Here is an 18,508-nt window from a genome sequence, read left to right as displayed (position 1 = left end):
TCGCAGTGCAGTCGCCACAACGTCCGCGCTCCAACTGAATTAGTTCAAATTCTCGCCACCCTCTGGCCAGCGCGCGGAGACACTGCCGACGCCTGTCACGTGAGGCGGCCGGCCGGTCGCGCTGGACTGCCGGTACGCTCGGGGGAGCCCAGCGATCGCTCCCACGTCGTAACCATTTTTTCGCTGGACAGGCCAGAACTTGCTGAGTTTGACGTCACAGCGGTCCCTTGTTCGCTAACCACGTGTATTCGTCGCCTCCGCATGTTCCCCGCCAAAATTGTTTGCCTCTGATCTGAATCACACAACGGTCGGCCATTCCCTGCCACACTTTCGGCGCCAAAGTTGTTTTCCTGGGCACGTTCAAACCTGTCGATGACGACCGCTCACCGTCCGCCACGTGTCCTTGTGCGAGCGAGAACGCAGTGCTACACTTTTGGCGGCAAAGTTTATTCGACAGTGGAATCCGCCCTGACCGTATAACAGCACGTTTGGTCGGCACTAGAACGCTCGCTAATTGACTCACTGCCGCGCGTGAGCTGTAACTGTACAATTGCTGCGCCGTCGACCCGCTTACGCCACACAACCTCCATACACGAAACGGACATATTCTTCTGTAAATACCTAAGTACTTAATTCCACCGAGCGAGGTGGCGCAGTGGTAAGACACTGGACTCGCGTTCGGGAGGACGACGGTTCCATCCCGCGTCCGGCCATCCTGATTTAGGTTTTCCGTGATTTCCCTAAATCACTCCAGGCAAATGCCGGGATGGTTCCTCTGAAAGGGCACGGCCGACTTCCTTCCCCATCCTTCCCTAATCCGATGAGACCGATGACCACGCTGTCTGGTCTCCTTCCCCAAAACCAACCAACCAACCAACTTAATTCCATTTCGATTTTAATCATACTAAATAATTCAATTTACAATTTCATATACGTATGCAAAGGTGTTCAACTACCTAATTTCAACTACTTTTCGAGGACCAGACAGCCACCTCTTCCTAGGAACCAGCGCCGAGTTTGAATTCTGGCGGTAAAGAAAGGTCACTTCTGCTTTCCCTATCAACCTAATAAAATTGTTGGAAAGAAGGGGCACTTGTACTAACCTCAGCCACCCGACCGCCACTTCCTCCTAGGAACCAGTGCCAAATTTGAAATCTGCCATTAAACAAAGCTCACTGGCGCTTCTGCCACCAACCTAAGAAAATTGTTGCAAACCAAGCTCATCACCGCTAAACTAAGCTACCAGCACTCAACCTCTTCGTACACGTTTCGGGTAAAAAGACTCACCCTGCACTAGGCCCATGGATGGAGGAACCAATTTACTTTATTTAGGAATGGAGTATATGTATCACACCGACATGTTCCACACCATACAGACCTGCAAAACACTCCTACATAACTAATTTATAATGCTCTAGACACATCCTTGCTAATTGTAAACAGTTAAAAATAACTCATAGCACAGCCTACAGACATGCGAACCGCTCATAAATAATGCAAAACATTTACGTCCAAATAGCCAAACAACTGCTAATTTTCGGAAATAATTTCACTGCATAGGCTGATGGAAGGAGGAACGAGTGTACTTTATTTATTTGCGACATATCTTTTTGAAACTTTTGCTTCTCATAGGTTTCGATATGTAAGGCTGACCTAAGGCATGTTCTGAACTCCAGCAGTGCACTACACTTGGCAACACAACCACACCCATCAAGATATTCATTCCAATCCAGACCTGTAACTCCTCTACAGATAAATTTGTCCAGTTATTTGTCGACTCACTCACAGTCTGACCAGATTACCGTTATTGTGCAAAAGCAGCTCAGACTGCGCTGTGCTGCTCGGGGACGTAAGGAAGGACTGCACACTCTTTATTTCAAGCCCTTTTATTTAGTAGTGGAGTATATTTGTCACAAAACACCCGCACTGATCCGACTGTGGTCATCTGACACAGGCCACAAACACGTAAACAGCTCCTAATTTCACCACACAATGGCAAACAGCTCTTAAATAATGCAGTACACATTATCAGCAGACGAGCTCTGTACTCTTAAACTCTCCAAATAAAGCACAGCACAGTGCACAGACATACTCGCAAAATAGTGCAACAGACACGCCCAAACAACCACAGCTGCCAAACCGACCAAAAGTCTCTGCTCGGCCTCCCCCCAAACATTACCTCAACACAGTCGCATTCGCTCCTCATACCGGAGAAATTGATATCGCCTATGCGCCTTAGATTACACTCCAAGGCAAGCTAAGGCAGCGCGCGTGCGTGCAGTCGGCTGGGGGAGGGCGTTCCAGAGCCTTCACTCACGATCAGCTTCCGGGCGCTCGTGACAGCCGACCAGAAAGGGCACTCCCCCCTGACACATGTAAAAGCTGCATTGTTCTTCTCATGTATACCGCCAGGGGATGGTCTGATGCAGAGGGGGGAACCCCCATCCCCCCCTGCAAATCGCACACTGTTGCAAACGAACCCTGCTACGACGAGCTCCAGCGAGATCTAGAATACCTTCTGCTGCTGCCTGAGGGGTGAGCCACGTGTCGCGCCCACGCGCCGAGGATGTGACGCCAGCGCCACACGTGGCGGGTCATGGCCGTTGCGCATTCGCCGCTGCTCCCCCACAGCCGGCAAATCTCAGGTTCACGGCTGGAAGCATTCATGAAACACGAGTGAAGTTAAATTCGCACATTACACACATAGTTTACAGTGCCTGTGATTCGTAATTGTATAGACATACACTTAAAGACAGACTGCCGGTACTACAGGGGCGTTCACGCTAGCGGTCCATAGATCAGTGGCGAAGCGTGGCATTTTTTGTAAGGTATTCTGAGAATTACGAATTTCGAGAAAAGAAAAAAATCTTGAACCAAAAACTTGAAAAATAGAAATACTGCAAAATTAACTTAGTTACATATTTATACCAAGACAGAAAGTACTACAGAAACTGTTATAAATAAATGCATATAAAATTAAACAGTTACAAATTAATAAAAATATAACACATAATAACTCACCGTTACATCTTTATATAAATCCTCCTGTCCTTTTTTCTGGGCGCAAACATCGACAACACGAGATACGAACTCGTATCGTTTGGTTTAATATTTCGCCGTTCCCTTCTCTATAGCAGGAATCGACAAGCAGTGGGTTATTCGTCATTGCATTGCGAAAGTAGATTTTCAGCTGTTTTAACGTACTCATGCTTCTTTCGCAAAACGCGGCGGTTCTTGGAATTGCAAGAACCAACGACAGTAATTTCACACATTCATAGAACACAAATTTTAATCCATTGTTTATAATGAATTTAAGGAGGCCCCGAGTCTTCAGACGTTTACTCTCACTGCTGTAAATAAATGTAAATTCTCCTTTCCGTTTTTCGCTGTGAAAGAAAGAACACATTTTAAATAGTGTTTCAGCTTCACGTATCGGGAAACTGTTTGGCCTACTATAACCTGAGAAAGTTTTCTCATTTAAAAGTTGTTGAAAATCTGATTCATGAAAGTCCTGGAATCTAGTTTCCATGTTTACTATTGCTGAGTCAATTATTTCGAATGCTAGCCTTCTCAGTTTCTGACTACTTGCTCCTGTTTCGTTAAAATTAATTTCAGGCACTCCTGCTGAATTTATAAGGCTCTTAGCTTCACTACGCTTTTCAGAATAATTTCCTCACATTTTAGTCTTTTAACAGCCTCAATGCAGTTTTCAGTTTCGAACTTATGTCCACAGTTTTATTACTTTGTAAGATATCAAACAAGGTACTTGTATGCTGGAAAATCTAATTTTACAGCTGCAGTAGAAAAAGAAAAGCTTGATCATCCAGTATACTATTTAGCCCAACAGCTTGATGTAAAGAATGGTCATCATACACTTCATTGTTTACCACATCATTAGATGCTGCTCGCAGGTTTGTATAGTGAACAATAACGGTTTGTATAGCGCATGAATGAAAATTCTACCTTGTTTCACAAGTAGTTTAAATCCCCTTTCCCTCAGAGTTTCACTTCCTTTTCTGGAACGGCTAAAAATGCATGAAATCCTGATAGCCTTGAAAAAAAAATTTTACTTGCGTAATTTTTTTACAAGCATAGAGGAGGGTTAGATTCAACTGATGAGCTTAGCACTTGGTAAGGAGAGCAAAACAGGATGCACACCACAATTTTTCCCTACCATTGCACTACAGCTGTCGTTTTTTTATCATTATTCCATCTGATTAACCTGTGTTAGCACTTGCAACAAAACAGTGGCAATGCCTTGTGCACTCCGGTCTTTGGATACGTCATAAAACCCTACGAATGTCTCTTGTATTTCTAATGATTCGTTATTTGCAAAACGAAAAATTACACTCATTTGACTTTTAGTTGAGACATCCGTTGTTTCGTCGGCTTGTTCTGATATGACAGGACTATTTTTAACTTCACTTGAAATTTGTTCAAATTATGAATTAATTTAGTTTAGATGAGACTTCAAAACCACTGCACGAGACAGAGCACACATGAACGAAGAGTAAAACTGCCGTAAGGGACCTGCTTAGGGAGGGGAGGCCTGAGAGGAGGGAAAAGAGGGGACAGGAGGGGGCGGAGGGCGAGGAGGGCTGGAGAGGGTGAAAGGAAAAGCAAGGGGGTCGGGTGGCATACCAATGGCAGGAGACGGGTGGGATGGGAGATGGAGAAGGAAGGCAAGTCAAGAGGTAGCGAAGAGATGCAGAAGGGGTGCACTGGAGAGGGAGGGGTGGAGGAGGGAGGAAAAAACCCCTCAGGGAAAGGGAGAGGGAGCCCCTTAGGAGGGGGAGGGGGAAGGTGGGGTCAGAGTTGGTAGGTGTGGTAGATATCAGGGCGAAGCTCGTTATCCACAAGGGATAGGTGCTGGAAGTTGCATTGGGAAAGAAGGTGGAGGGTGTGGAGATGGAGAGAGGGCAGGAGCCACGGTAAAGGCGCAGCAATGGGCTGGGGGTAGAGAGGACAGGAGACACCAGGGAATGGGGGGATTGATTCTGTGGAAGATATACAGGGTGCAGATGTGTTCAAGGAAAAGGAGAACATGTGAGAAGGGAATGAGGTCATAGAGGATCCAAGTGGGGGATGGGAGGTGGATATGGAAGGCGAGGCCGAGTGCATGGCCTTCAAGGATTTGGAGGACTTTATAGAATCTGGGTGGGACAGAAATTCAAGCAACGCTGGCATAACAAAGTATGGGACAGATCGAGGATTTGTAGGTGTTAAGGATCGTGGAAGGATGCAGTCCCCATGCCCAGCCGCACAGGAGTTTCAGGAGGCAGAGTTTATTGTGGGCTTTGTGTTGGATCATAAAGAGATGGGGAGTCCAGGTGAGGTGACAATCGAGGGTGAGGTCAAGATATTTCAGGGTAGGAGTGAGGTGGATAGGACAAACATAAATGGCGAGGTAAAAATCATGGAGCCAGAAGGAGTGAGTGGTATGGCCTATGATGATTGTCTGGGTCTTGGAAGGGTTGATGAGAAGGAGCCACTGCTTGCATCAGATGGTGAACTGGTCAAGGTGGGTTTGAAAGGTATGTTGGGACCGTTGTAGGGTAGGATAAAGGGCCAGGAAGGTGGTGTCATTGGCAAATTGGAGGAGGTGAACAGGCAGGGGAGATTTGGGCATATCTGCAGTATACAGGAGATAGAGGAAAGGGGAAACAACGGAGCCTTTGGGCATGCCAGCGGTGGGATAGAAAGCAGGTATTCTGGTATTATGGATAGTGACATAGGAGGGATGATTGGAGAGGAATGAAGCAACGAGATGGACGAAATTGATGAGGAGATTGTAGGTCTGGAGCTTAAAGAGGAGCCCGGTAGGCCAGACATAGTCATAGGCATACTGGAGGTCGAGAGAAATAAAAACAGTGGAGCGACGGAAGTTGGATGGAAAGAAGACTGGTAAGGTTAAGGAACTGGTTGTTGGCTGAGGAGGAGGGCCAGAAGCCACACTGGGTGAAGGGAAGGAGGTGATGCTGGTTAAGGTGGTGATGAATATGGCAGGAGAGGATGGACTCAGAGACCCTACTGAACCTGGAGGTGAGGCAGATGGGGTGATAAGAAAAGGTGTCAGAGGGGTGTTTGTTGGGTATAGGGTACATCAAGATGTGGGAAGTTTTCCACAGAATAGGGTAAATGCCATTGGAGACAAGGATGTTATACAGGGTAGCAAGGACAGCCAGGAAGGATGGGGGAGATTTCTTGAGGTGGCAGTAGGTGATGCGCCAACATGATGAGGGGCAGTGATTCGTTTGCAGTGGAGTATGAGTTTGATGTTGTGTGCAGTAATGGGAGTGTTTATGTCTGAGGGGGGTAACTGATCCAAGTACTAGAAACTGGGGGCAAGTGGCGGGCCAGATGTACTCAATCATTCAAGAAAAAAATGGTTCAAATGGCTCTGAGCACTATGGGACTTAACATCGGAGGTCATCAGTCCCCTAGAACTTAGAACTACTTAAACCTAAATAATCTAAGGACATCACACACATCCAGGCCTGAGGCAGGATTCGAACCTGCGACCATAGCAGTCACATGGTTCCAGACTGAAGCACCTAGGACTGCTCGGCCACAACGGCCGGCAGCATTCAAGAACCATGAGGAAGAGGGAGTAATTAAAGTGAGGATTGTCAGGAATGGAGAAGACCTCAGGGAGGTGGGAAGCCAAATGGTTAACCTTACTGAGGTTTTTAGGGAAACGACAGTCATTGTGGAGAAGGGGATAAGGGAGGGTGGGATGGCTACCAGTAAGGTGGTAGAAAGCAGACCAGTACTTGGATGAGTTGACAGGGAGGGCAGTGTTGAGGTGTGTACATGTCTGGCCCCAGTCCCAGCGTTTCTTTGCCGTTAACAGGTTTCGGATGTGTCATTGTAACTGCCAGTGGTGGAGGAGAGTATTCCAATCATGGGTGCACAGGAAGGGGGGGGGGGGCAGATCCTGCAAGATTCACAGAGAAGAAGGACGGCCTGTGGAGGAAGAGTAGGGCAGCGAGGGTGGATATGTTTGGTAGGAACATGGGCCTCCACAGCATCAGTGATTGTCTTCTGGAGGAAGGACGAGGCATGAGTGACATCAGTGGGATGGTGAAAGGTAAGTGGGTGGCTTTCGACCTGTGAGACAATGGATTCCTGGTAGGCATCTCAGTCAGTGTGGCAGTAGTCATGGAGGGGCAGCAGGGCAGGGGGGTAGGAGTGTGGTGATGGGCAGAGGAGAGGGTGAGAAGGACTGGAAGGTGGTCGCTACCAATGGGGTCAAGGACATCTGTGGCGATACAACCAAGGAAGTTGGGAGAAGCGAGGATGACATTCAGGGTACAGTTACTTTTTGGACAGGTGTGCTGTGTTAGGGGAACAAGGTCACTGTGGAGGGTGGTGAGGAACTGATGCCATGGCCGAAGGGTGGCAGGGTCACAGCTGTGGATGTTGAGGTCTGCAGCAATTGCATAGATGGAGAAGGTGTGGTCAAAATGGGAGATGAAGTCGTAGGGAAGAGGAGCTGTGGGATGGACATACAGTGTGAAGGAGGGAAAAAATACACTGAAGATGAGGTGTTCGGTTGGGTCATTAAGCAGGGGTTGTGACCGGACAGGGATATGCTTGAGGTGGCCAATAGTGACACCACCTCATGTGATGGGACGTGGATTGTCAGTGCAGTAAAGGAGGTAGGGAGAGGTACAGACAACATGGTGAGGTTGGAGGAAGTTTTTGTTAAGGATGAATGAGTTGGTCTGGTGCTGGGACATGGTATGCATGAAGAGGTATTTGTTGGCAGGGAGGGAATGAATGTTTAGGTAGAGGAGACGATACTGGTGGTGCACCAGAGGGGGGAGGGGGGAAAGGACTAGAGCGAGGAGAAGAGAGGCTTAAATGAGGATGTCTAGGTGGGTGGAGGTGAAGGGGGCCTGGTTGTGGAAGCCTTTGGTGCAGGTATTCAAATGGAAGATGGAGTGGGTGGTAAGGGACATCTGATGAAGTGTTTGGGGGTGTTGGAAGGGGTGGATATTCTAGAGGATGATGGTCAGGATCCAGATGATGTCTTCAGCCATAGGGATAGGGTGGAGGGAATTGTTGGGGTGGATGGGCTGATCAGTGGGGTAAATGGGAATGGTGAGCTCAGGGTTTGTGGGAGGGGATTTAACCTTGCATTTGGAGGAGTAGGTAGGGTAGGGTTCGTTGCAGGTGTTGCAGGAAGGAGAAGAGGCGAGGTTAGGACAGTGTTTGAGGAAGTGGGAGGCTTTACAGTGAGAGCAGGTGGGGTTTTTTGGCAGTTTTGGCATAGCTGGTCGTTGTAGAGGAGGCAATGTTGGCAGCAGTAGGATTAAGGAGGGGAACAGGAGGGGTCAGTTGGGTGGTGACAGTTGAAATCAGGGCTCCCTGAATGACGAGGTGATCTATGGAGGAGCCAGACTCTGTAAACAAACACATCAGGAATGTAGCGCCAGAGTTGTTATAGATAGACAGCGGGCTTCCACAGCGGGGAGGGCATTCAGTTCTGCCAAAACCTCCGCCTCTGTGACCACAAGGCTGAGTTTTGTGATCACATCAGTGAGGGTTGGTGGACGACGAGGGGGTTGGAGCTGACAGGGAGAGGAGGAAGTAAGGAAAGGTGTGAGAGACAGACATGAGCCAAGGGTGATGTGGGGAAATTTCTGGAGGAGATCAGTGTGGAAAGAGGGGGATTTGATAAGGACAGAGTCCCTGCAGGGATAAGTTGAGCAATGGGGTCAATGTGGTTACACTTACAGATTTCAAAGGTAAGGGTGTGTGCATTGAGAAATTAAGGATTAGGGTTGGAAAGGATGAACGTATGCAGGGTGGTGGCTCGAGGTGCAGTAGGAGGGGTGATGTCTGTGGGGGGATCAGAAGGATGAGGGTTGGGAGGTGGTTTCTTGGAAGACGGGGTGGAGGCGAAGTCGCCACTTGGGCGTTTGGGGGTTTTTTGGTGGGGGTGGCCTGCGAGGAGGGACGAGGGACTGGTTGGATTGGGAGGTGGCAGTAGGCAGGCTCCTCGTGTGAGGCAGAGGCACTTCAAAGTGAGGGTGAGTGCTGTGTGGTGGCAACTGTGGCGCAGTGGGCGGTGACTTGGGTGGGGGAAGCAGGGGTGGTCGTAGTAGGGCGAGAGAGGAGTGGGGGGAACTCATCCTGATGAGTGGTAATGGCGGGAGGGACGTTAGGAGGAGGAGGAGCAGGGGGAGGAGGAGGAGGAGGAGGAGGAGGAGGAGGAGCAGTATACAGGTGGGGATACAGGGGTGGGGAGGAGATAGAAGGGAAGGAGATTGTGAGGAGGGGAGATGTAGTAGACAGGGGAAGCCTGGAGGGGACACTCCAGGAAGTAATGGTGGGGGCAGGGGATGGAGAGGTGTAGATGATGGTGGACTGTGCGGTCTACTGGCGACAGATGACACCGAAGTGGGGAAAAAGAACAAAGAGGGGGCGGCGGCGGAGACGATGGCGGAGGCGGCGGCGAGCACCGGGCGGCGGACGCACGGACGGAAACGGCAGCGGACGGCAGCAGATGGGGTCTTCCAAGACTTCGGTGTCGCCTTGAGAGTAGCCATGGCGGCAGTAATCTTCCGATTTGGGAGGTGTGGGACTCCAACCCACTTGATGTCACTGCTAGAAGACGCGTCATGCACTGACATGTGTCGTCAAATACGTAGTGCGGCACACACTGCGTGGAAGTTCATTCTGTCGCCGATAGAGGCGTTATAAATTAATGGGTTCTGTTGTAGTTTGATGTGTAACAGCCGGCCGAGGTGGCAGAGCGGTTCTAGGCGCTTCAGTCAGGAACCGCGCGACCGCTACGGTCGCAGGTTCTTATCCTGCCTCGGGCATGGATGTGTGTGATGCCCTTAGGTTAGTTATGTTTAAGTAGTTCTAAGTTCTAGGGGATTGATGACCTCAGATGTTAAGTCCCATAGTGTTCAGAGCCATTTGAACCATTTGATGGTTAACAAACAAGTAATTGTTCTGGTCATCAATTTATGACAGTGAAAATAATTACAAATCACTATATGTATCAACTGAAGTCTTGATTTCGCATCCTTCTATATGTGCAGCCTAATCTCAGGAATTGTTGTGGGGATGTTGATCCGCTTTCACTAATAATTACATTGATTCATGAGAAAGGTTTTTGTATATAATTTATAAATATTTCGTACAAACTGCCTGACTTTTGACAAATTAAAGTTTAGTTGGGAAACCGATGCCATTGCCACCTAGCGAGCAGCCGGTATAATTCGAGGGACTAGCTGTTCCTTGAGACAGCACAGTGCATGACACACTCCGCATATGGTGTGGCAGTGTAGTGGGCCGGCGCGCTACCTCAGTGTGTTCGGTCTGAGTACTGGCTGCCCCCCCCCCCGCCCCCCCCCCCCGTAAAAAAATTACATATTTATTACATATTTAGCAATGAGGAGGACAATGACGAATAAAATGAAAATGGAAGAACGTTAAACTATCTGGTTAGAAACAGAAAGTTTGTAGGATCGAGTCCCAGCTCCCTTACTTTTCTTCTGTCCAGTTTTTAACCTAGCATTCAACACTCAATCACGTGGAGATTCGCCCGAAACGAAACGTGACTCGGATTCCATATTACCCTGTACCTCACCCTTTGCCGGTTTGAAAAATGGTTAGGGACACGCAAGACGCGTAAGTGGCGTCCAATTGATTGAAACAGTTTCGGAACAACTGCAAGGCGAAAATGACGCGCGAATTCCTTATGCATAAACTCAAACGCAGCTTGGAATGTAGGTTTGCTTCGTTTATATAAAGTAAGTTTCACAGTAGCGCAGCATATGACACAACGTTCAGCTTTCTGCTTTGAGTCAAATACAGATGCGAACACATTTCGCTGCATCGTGGAATGAAGGATATTATTAGTTTGGTCTTTTTGAAATTACGGAGAGGACTGGTTAAGTAATCTCCACTGGTGACATATTTCGTAATATGACGACAATTTCAGATAGCCAGTTTGTGACTACCTCACATTACCAGTCGCTATTCGCCCTCCGATTCACTTCAAATCTTTCTAACAACGGGCAGCGAGTTAATTGTTCAAATGGTTCAAATGGCTCTGAGCACTATGGGACTTAACATCTTAGGTCATCAGTCCCCTAGAACATAGAACTACTTAAACCTAACTAACCTAAGGACATTGCCCGCCGCGGTGGTCTAGCGGTTCTAGGCGCTCAGTCCGGAGCCGTGCGACTGCTACGGTCGCAGGTTCGAATCCTGCCTCGGGCATGGATGTGTGTGATGTCCTTAGGTTAGTTAGGTTTAATTAGTTCTAAGTTCTAGGGGACTTATGACCACAGTAGTTGAGTCCCATAGTGCTCAGAGCCATTTGAACCATTTGAACCTAAGGACATCACACATCCATGCCCGAGGCAGGATTCGAACCTGCAGCGAGTTAATCAGCCTTCACGTATTCTAATAAACATTACCGATGACAAAAAGATAACCACGTCGTCATGTGATGTGAGACTTATAATTTGAACTAATCAAATATTTTGAACCTATAGATTCCTTGCATTCGCTCGAGAACAACTGCAAGGCGAAAAATATTCGTATCCAAAATATGCGGTTTTTAACTTTTTATGGTGCAAGTGAAATGTTTTCCGAAAAATTACTTCAGCAACTTTCCTTTAGGTACATACAACACGTGCTTTCAGAACCGCAGCACATGACCCAACTTTTAGCTTTCAGCTTTCTGTTTCCCTTGAATCAAACCTAGATGTCACACGATTCTTTCACGTCGAAGAAATCTGCCATAAAGAGCCCCGACAAAGAATTGCGGCAGTGAAACTCAACAATGCAACTCAGTGGATACTAAGCTTCACAAGAGGTGTGCTGTAACACGAGCTACACATGTACATCATGCGTCTTTCTTATTTTTTTCTTATTTTTGTACCACCTAAGCCATCTTTCGATACGTACTGAATCACTCACCCTCACATACACTCATGATTCGTATACAATATTCAAATTGGTTTTAAACATATTAGTTGCATCACGATGCGTTCTCGTCATTGCCATGAGATATCACTTCAAACACCAATTCTACAGGATGAACATTAATAAAACTCACAAGCTACAGGGACGTATTCCTGATTGGAAATGGAGGAAAAAAAGTCCTATGAACATGTGTCCGGAAATGCATCGTCGCAAGGTATATGGCGCTGACGAATGAAAGTTCCTCTGATCACGTGCTGTGTGGTCCTTGTGTGTTGCAGACTATGTGATTGACACAGCGTCCTGTAAGCAGCAGAATAGTCCGATGTTCAAGTCGGGAAGAAGCCGAGATGGCGTTTGTGTACGGCCAAGCAGATAGAAACGTTCGAGATGTAGCAAGGCCAGACCAAAACAAGTACCCTCACAGACAGCAATCCTTTTTCAGCGTCTGTGTGCTCATGGGTCTTTTCAGACAGGAGAGCCGGCCGCTGTGGCCGAGCGGTTGTAGGCGCTTCAGTCTGGAACCGCGAGACCACTACGGTCGCAGGTTCGAATCCTACCTCGGGTATGAATGTGTGTGATGTCCTTAGGTTAGTTAGGTGTAAGTAGTTCTGAGCTCTAAGGGACTGAGGACCTCAGATGTTAAGTCCCATAGTATTGTATTGTATTGTATGTTAACCGGGGACCTAGAAACGCCGGAGAGGCTCCGTCCCCGCCGCAGCCACAGTGGTCCGCAACCCCACGACGACTACCGCAGTCCACTTCACCCCTCTGCCGCCCCACACCGACCCAGGGTTATGGTGTGGTTCGGCCCCCGGTGGACCCCCCAGGGAACGTCTCACACCAGACGAGTGTAACCCCTATGTTTGTGTGGTAGAGTAATGGTGGTGTACGCGTACGTGGAGAACTTGTTTGCGCAGCAATCGCCGACATAGTGTAACTGAGGCGGAATAAGGGGAACCAGCCCGCATTCGCCGAGGCAGATGGAAAACCGCCTAAAAACCATCCACAGACTGTCCGGTTCACCGGACCTCTACACAAATCCGCCGGGCGGATTCGTACCGGGGACCAGGCGCTTCTTCCCGCCCGGAAAGCCGTGCGTTAGACCGCACGGCCAATCGGGCGGGCAAGTCCCATAATACTCAGAGCCATTTGAGATATTTTCAGAGAGGAGAACGTGCAGGGAGGCGGCGGACTGTGCGTACACCAGATTTGGAGGACCGGGTTATACAGGATATTGAGACGAACACAAGTACAGTCTCCAGGCAAGTAGCCCGCCAACGTGTTGTAAGCCGAAGTGCGGCAATCCATGACGCGACGTGTCAATGTGCGCACTGCATTCCATGGAGGCCACTTTGAACATCTGTTGTGACATGGACACCATGAAGCTCTGTTCAGTGTCCCGGGACAATTTGTTGTCGTTGCATGTCCATTTCTGGGCACATGTTCATAGGACATTACTCCTGCATTTCTAGTCGGGAATCCGTCCCTGCCTGCATTTTGTCGGTTTTATTAATGTTAACCCTGTATATGGAACACATAATATTCATGACTCCAGATAGTACTCCTGCCACGCACTGCCTACATTACGTAAGTTACACTACTGGCCATTACAATTGCTACACCAACAAGAAATGCAGATGATAAACGGGTATTCATTGGACAAATATATTATACACCCCCCCCCCCCCCCCCCCATGAACCATGGACCTTGCCGTTGGTGGGGAGGCTTGCGTGCCTCAGCGATACAGATAGCCGTACCATAGGTGCAACCACAACGGAGGGGTATCTGTTGAGAGGCCAGACAAACGTGTGGTTCCTGAAGAGGGGCAGCAGCCTTTTCAGTAGTTGCAGGGGCAACAGTCTGGATGATTGACTGATCTGGCCTTGTAACATAACCAAAACGGCCTTGCTGTGCTAGTACTGCGAGCGGCTGAAAGCAAGGGGAAACTACGGCCGTAATTTTTCCCGAGGGCATGCAGCTTTACTGTATAGTTAAATGATGATGGCGTCCTCTTGGGTAAAATATTCCGGAGGTAAAACAGTCCCCCATTCGGATCTCCGGGCGGGGACCACTCAGGAGGACGTCGTTATCAGGAGAAAGAAAACTGGCGTTCTACGGTTCAGAGCGTGGAATGTCAGATCCCTTAATCGGGCAGGTTGGTTAGAAAATTTAAAAAGGGAAATGGATAGGTTAAAGTTAGATATAGTGGGAATTAGTGAAGTTCGGTGGCAGGAGGAACAGGACTTTTGCTCAGGCGAATACGGGGTTATAAATACAAAATCAGATAGGGGTAATGCAGGAGTAGGTTTAATGATGAATAAAAAAATAGGAGTGCGGGTGAGCTACTACAAACAGCATAGTGAACGCATTATTGTGGCGAAGATAGACACGAAGCTCACGCCTACTACAGTAGTACAAGTTTATATGCCAACTAGCTCTGCAGATAACGAAGAAATGTATGATGAAATAAAAGAAATTATTCAGATAGTGAAGGGAGACGAAAATTTAATAGTCATGGATGACTGGAATTCGGCAGTAGGAAAAGGGAGAGAAGGAAACGTAGTAGGTGAATATGGATTGGGGGGAAGAAATGAAAGAGGAAGCCGCCTCGTAGAATTTTGCACAGAGCATAACTTAATCATAGCTAACACTTGGTTCAAGAATCATAAAAGAAGGTTGTATACATGGAAGAAGCCTGGAGATCCTGACAGGTTTCAGATAGATTATATAATGGTAAGACAGAGATTTAGGAACCAGGTTTTAAATTGTAAGACGTTTCCACGGGCAGATGTGGACTCTGACCACAATCTATAGGTTATGAACTGTAGATTAAAACTGAAGAAACTGCAAAAAGGTGGGAATTTAAGGAGATGGGACCTGGATAAACTGAAAGAACCAGAGGTTGTACAGAGTTTCAAGGAGAGCATAAGGGAACAATTGACAGGAATGGGGGAAAGAAATACAGTAGAAGAAGAATATGTAGCTTTGAGGGAAGAAGTAGTGAAGGCAGCAGAGGATCAAGTAGGTAAAAAGACGAGGGCTGCTAGAAATCCTTGGGTAACAGACGAAATATTGAACTTAATTGATGAAAGGAGAAAATATAAAAAATGCAGTAAATGAAGCAGGCAAAAAGGAATACAAACGTCTCAAAAATGAAATCGACAGGAAGCGCAAAATGGCTAAGCAGGGATGGCTAGAGGATAAATGTAAGGATGTTGAGGCTTGTCTCACCAGGGGTAAGATAGATATAGCCTACAGGAAAATTAAAGAGACCTTTGGAGAAAAGAGAACCACGTGTATGAATATCAAGAGCTCAGATGGAAACCCAGTTCTAAGCAAAGAAGGGAAAGCATAAAGGTGGAAGGAGTATATAGAGGGTCTATACAAGAGCGATGTACTTGAGGACAATATTATGGAAATGGAAGAGGACATAGATGAAGATGAAATGGGAGATATGATACTGCGTGAAGAGTTTGACAGAGCACTGAAAGACCTGAGTCGAAACAAGGCCCCGGGAGTAGACAACACTCCATTAGAACTACTGAGAGCCTTGGGAGAGCCAGTCCTGACAAAACTCTACCATCTGGTGAGCAACATATATGAGACAGGCGAAATACCCTCAGACTTCAAGAAGAATATAATAATTCCAATCCCAAAGAAAGCAGGTGTTGACAGATGTGAAAATTACTGAAGTGACTTATTAAAGTCACAGCTGCAAAATACTAACGCGAAGTCTTTATAGACGAATGGAAAAACTAGTAGAAGCCGACCTCGGGGAAGATCAGTTTGGATTCCGTTGAAATATTGGAACACGTGAGGCAATACTGACCCTACGACTTATCTTAGAAGCTAGATTAAGGAAAGGCAAACCTACGTTTGTAGCATTTGTAGACTTAGTGAAAGCTTTTCACAATGTTGACTGGAATACTCTCTTTCAAATTCTAAAGGTGGCAGGGGTAAAATACAGGGAGCGAAATGCTATTTACTATTTGTACAGAAACCAGATGGCAGTTATAAGAGTCGAGGGACATGAAAGGGAAGCAGTGGTTGGGAAGGGAGTGAGACAGGGTTGTAGCCTCTCCCCGATGTTATTCAATCTGTATACTGAGCAAGCAGTAAAGGAAACAAAAGAAAAATTCGGAGTAGGTATTAAAATCCATTGAGAAGAAATAAAAACTTTGAGGTTTGCCGATGACATTGTAATTCTGTCAGAGACAGCAAAGGACTTGGAAGAGCAGTTGAACGGAATGGATAGTGTCTTGAAAGGAGGATATAAGATGAACATCAACAAAAGCAAAACGAGGATAATGGATTGTAGTCGAATTAAGTCGGGTGATGCTGAGGGAATTAGATTAGGAAATGAGACACTTAAAGTAGTAAAGGACTGTTGCTATTTGGGGAGCAAAATAACTGATGATGGTCGAAGTACAGAGGATATAAAATGTAGACTGGCAATGGCAAGGAAAGCGTTTCTGAAGAAGAGAAATTTGTTAACATCGAGTATAGATTTAAGTGTCAGGAAGTCGTTTCTGAAAGTATTTGTATGGCGTGTAGCCATGTATGGAAGTGAAACATGGACGATAAATAGTTTGGACAAGAAGAGAATAGAAGCTTTTGAAATGTGGTGCTACAGAAGAATGCTGAAGATTAGATGGGTAGATCACATAACTAATGAGGAGGTATTGAATAGGATTGGGGAGAAGAGAAATTTGTGGCACAGCTTGACTAGAAGAAGGGATCGGTTAGTAGGACATGTTCTGAGACATCAAGGGATCACCAATTTAGTATTGGAGGGTAGCGTGGAGGGTAAAAATCATAGAGGGAGATCAAGAGATGAATACGCTAAGCAGATTCCGAAGGATGTAAGTTGCAGTAGTTACTGGGAGATGAAGAAGCTTGCAGAGGATAGACTAACATGGAGAGCTGCATCAAACCAGTCTCTGGACTGAGGACCACAACAACAACAACAATATATTATACCAGAACTGACATGTGATTACATTTTCACGCAATTTGGGTTCACAGATCCTGAGAAATCAGTACCCAGAACAACCACCTCTGGCCGTAATAACGGCCTTGATACGCCTGGGCATTGAGTCAAACAGAGCTTGGATGGCGTGTACAGGTACAGCTGCCCATGCAGTTTCAACACGATACCACAGTTCATCAAGAGTAGTGACTGGAGTATTGTGACGAGCCAGTTGCTCGGACACCATTGACCAGACGTTTTCAATTGGTGAGAGATCTGGAGAATGGGCTGGCCAGGGCAGCAGTCGAACATTTTCTGTATACAGAAAGGCCCGTACAGGACTTGCAACATGCGGTCGTGCATTATCCTGCTGAAATGTAGGGTCTCGCAGGGATCGAATGAAGGGTAGAGCCACGGGTCGTAATGCGAACAAGAGGTGACCGAGACATGTAACCAATGGTACCCCATGCTATCATGCCGGGTGATACGCTAGTATGGCGATGACGAATATACGCTTCCAATGTGCGTTCACCGCGATGTCGCCAAACACGGATGCGACCATCATGATGCTGTAAACAGAAACTGGATTCATCAGAAAAAATGACGTTTTGCCATTCGTGCACACAGGTTCGTCGTTGAGTACACCATCGCAGGAGCTCCTGATTGTGATTCAGCGTCAAGAGTAACCGCAGCCAGGGCCACCAAGCTGATAGTCCATGCTGCTGCAAACGCCGTCGTACTGTTCGTGCAGATGGTTGTTGTCTTGCAAAACGTCCCCATCTGATGACTCAGGGATCTAGACGTGGCTGCACGATCCGTTACAGCCATACGGATCAGATGCCTGTCATCTCGACAGCTAGTGATACGAGGCCGTTGGGATCGAGCACGGCGTTCCGTATTACCCTCCTGAACCCACCGTTTCCATATTCTGCTAACAGTCATTGGATGTCGACCAATGCGAGCAGCAACGTCGCGATACGATAAACCGCAATCGCGATAGGCTACAATCCGACCTTTATCAAAGTTGGAAACGTGATGGTACGCATTACTCCTCCTTACACGAGGCATCACAACGTTTCACCAGGCAACGCCGGTCAACTGCTGTTTGTGTATGAGAAATCGGTTGGAAACTTTCCTCATGTCAGCACGTTGTAGGTGTCGCCAACGTCGCCACCCTTGTGTGAATGCTCTGAAAAGCTAATCATTTGCATATCACAGCATCTTCTTCCTGTCGGTTAATTTTCGCGTCTGTAGCACGTCATCTTCGTGGTGTAGCAATTTTAATGGCCAGTAGTGTATATGAAAGCGATGATATTCACTTACTGAACATTGTTCTCTCAATAATTTTATTTGTGGCCCTCATACAAAATACATTGCTCCAGTCGTGTCGTCTGGCCGTAGACAATGCTACCCGTGCGAAGCCGGGCCAGGTCGCTAGTATATCATCAAGTAAAAGGAACAGTTACAAGCAAACAACGTCATGAATTACACTGCCTGACAAAAAACGTGAATCATCCAGAAGACGTGCTTCGACCGCACACACTACTGGCAGATATGTAAATGATCAGAGTTGCAATTTTCTG

This window comes from Schistocerca nitens, chromosome 3, assembly GCF_023898315.1.
Source record: "Schistocerca nitens isolate TAMUIC-IGC-003100 chromosome 3, iqSchNite1.1, whole genome shotgun sequence".
Lineage (NCBI taxonomy): Eukaryota > Metazoa > Arthropoda > Insecta > Orthoptera > Acrididae > Schistocerca > Schistocerca nitens.
This window is presented reverse-complemented; position numbering follows the sequence as displayed.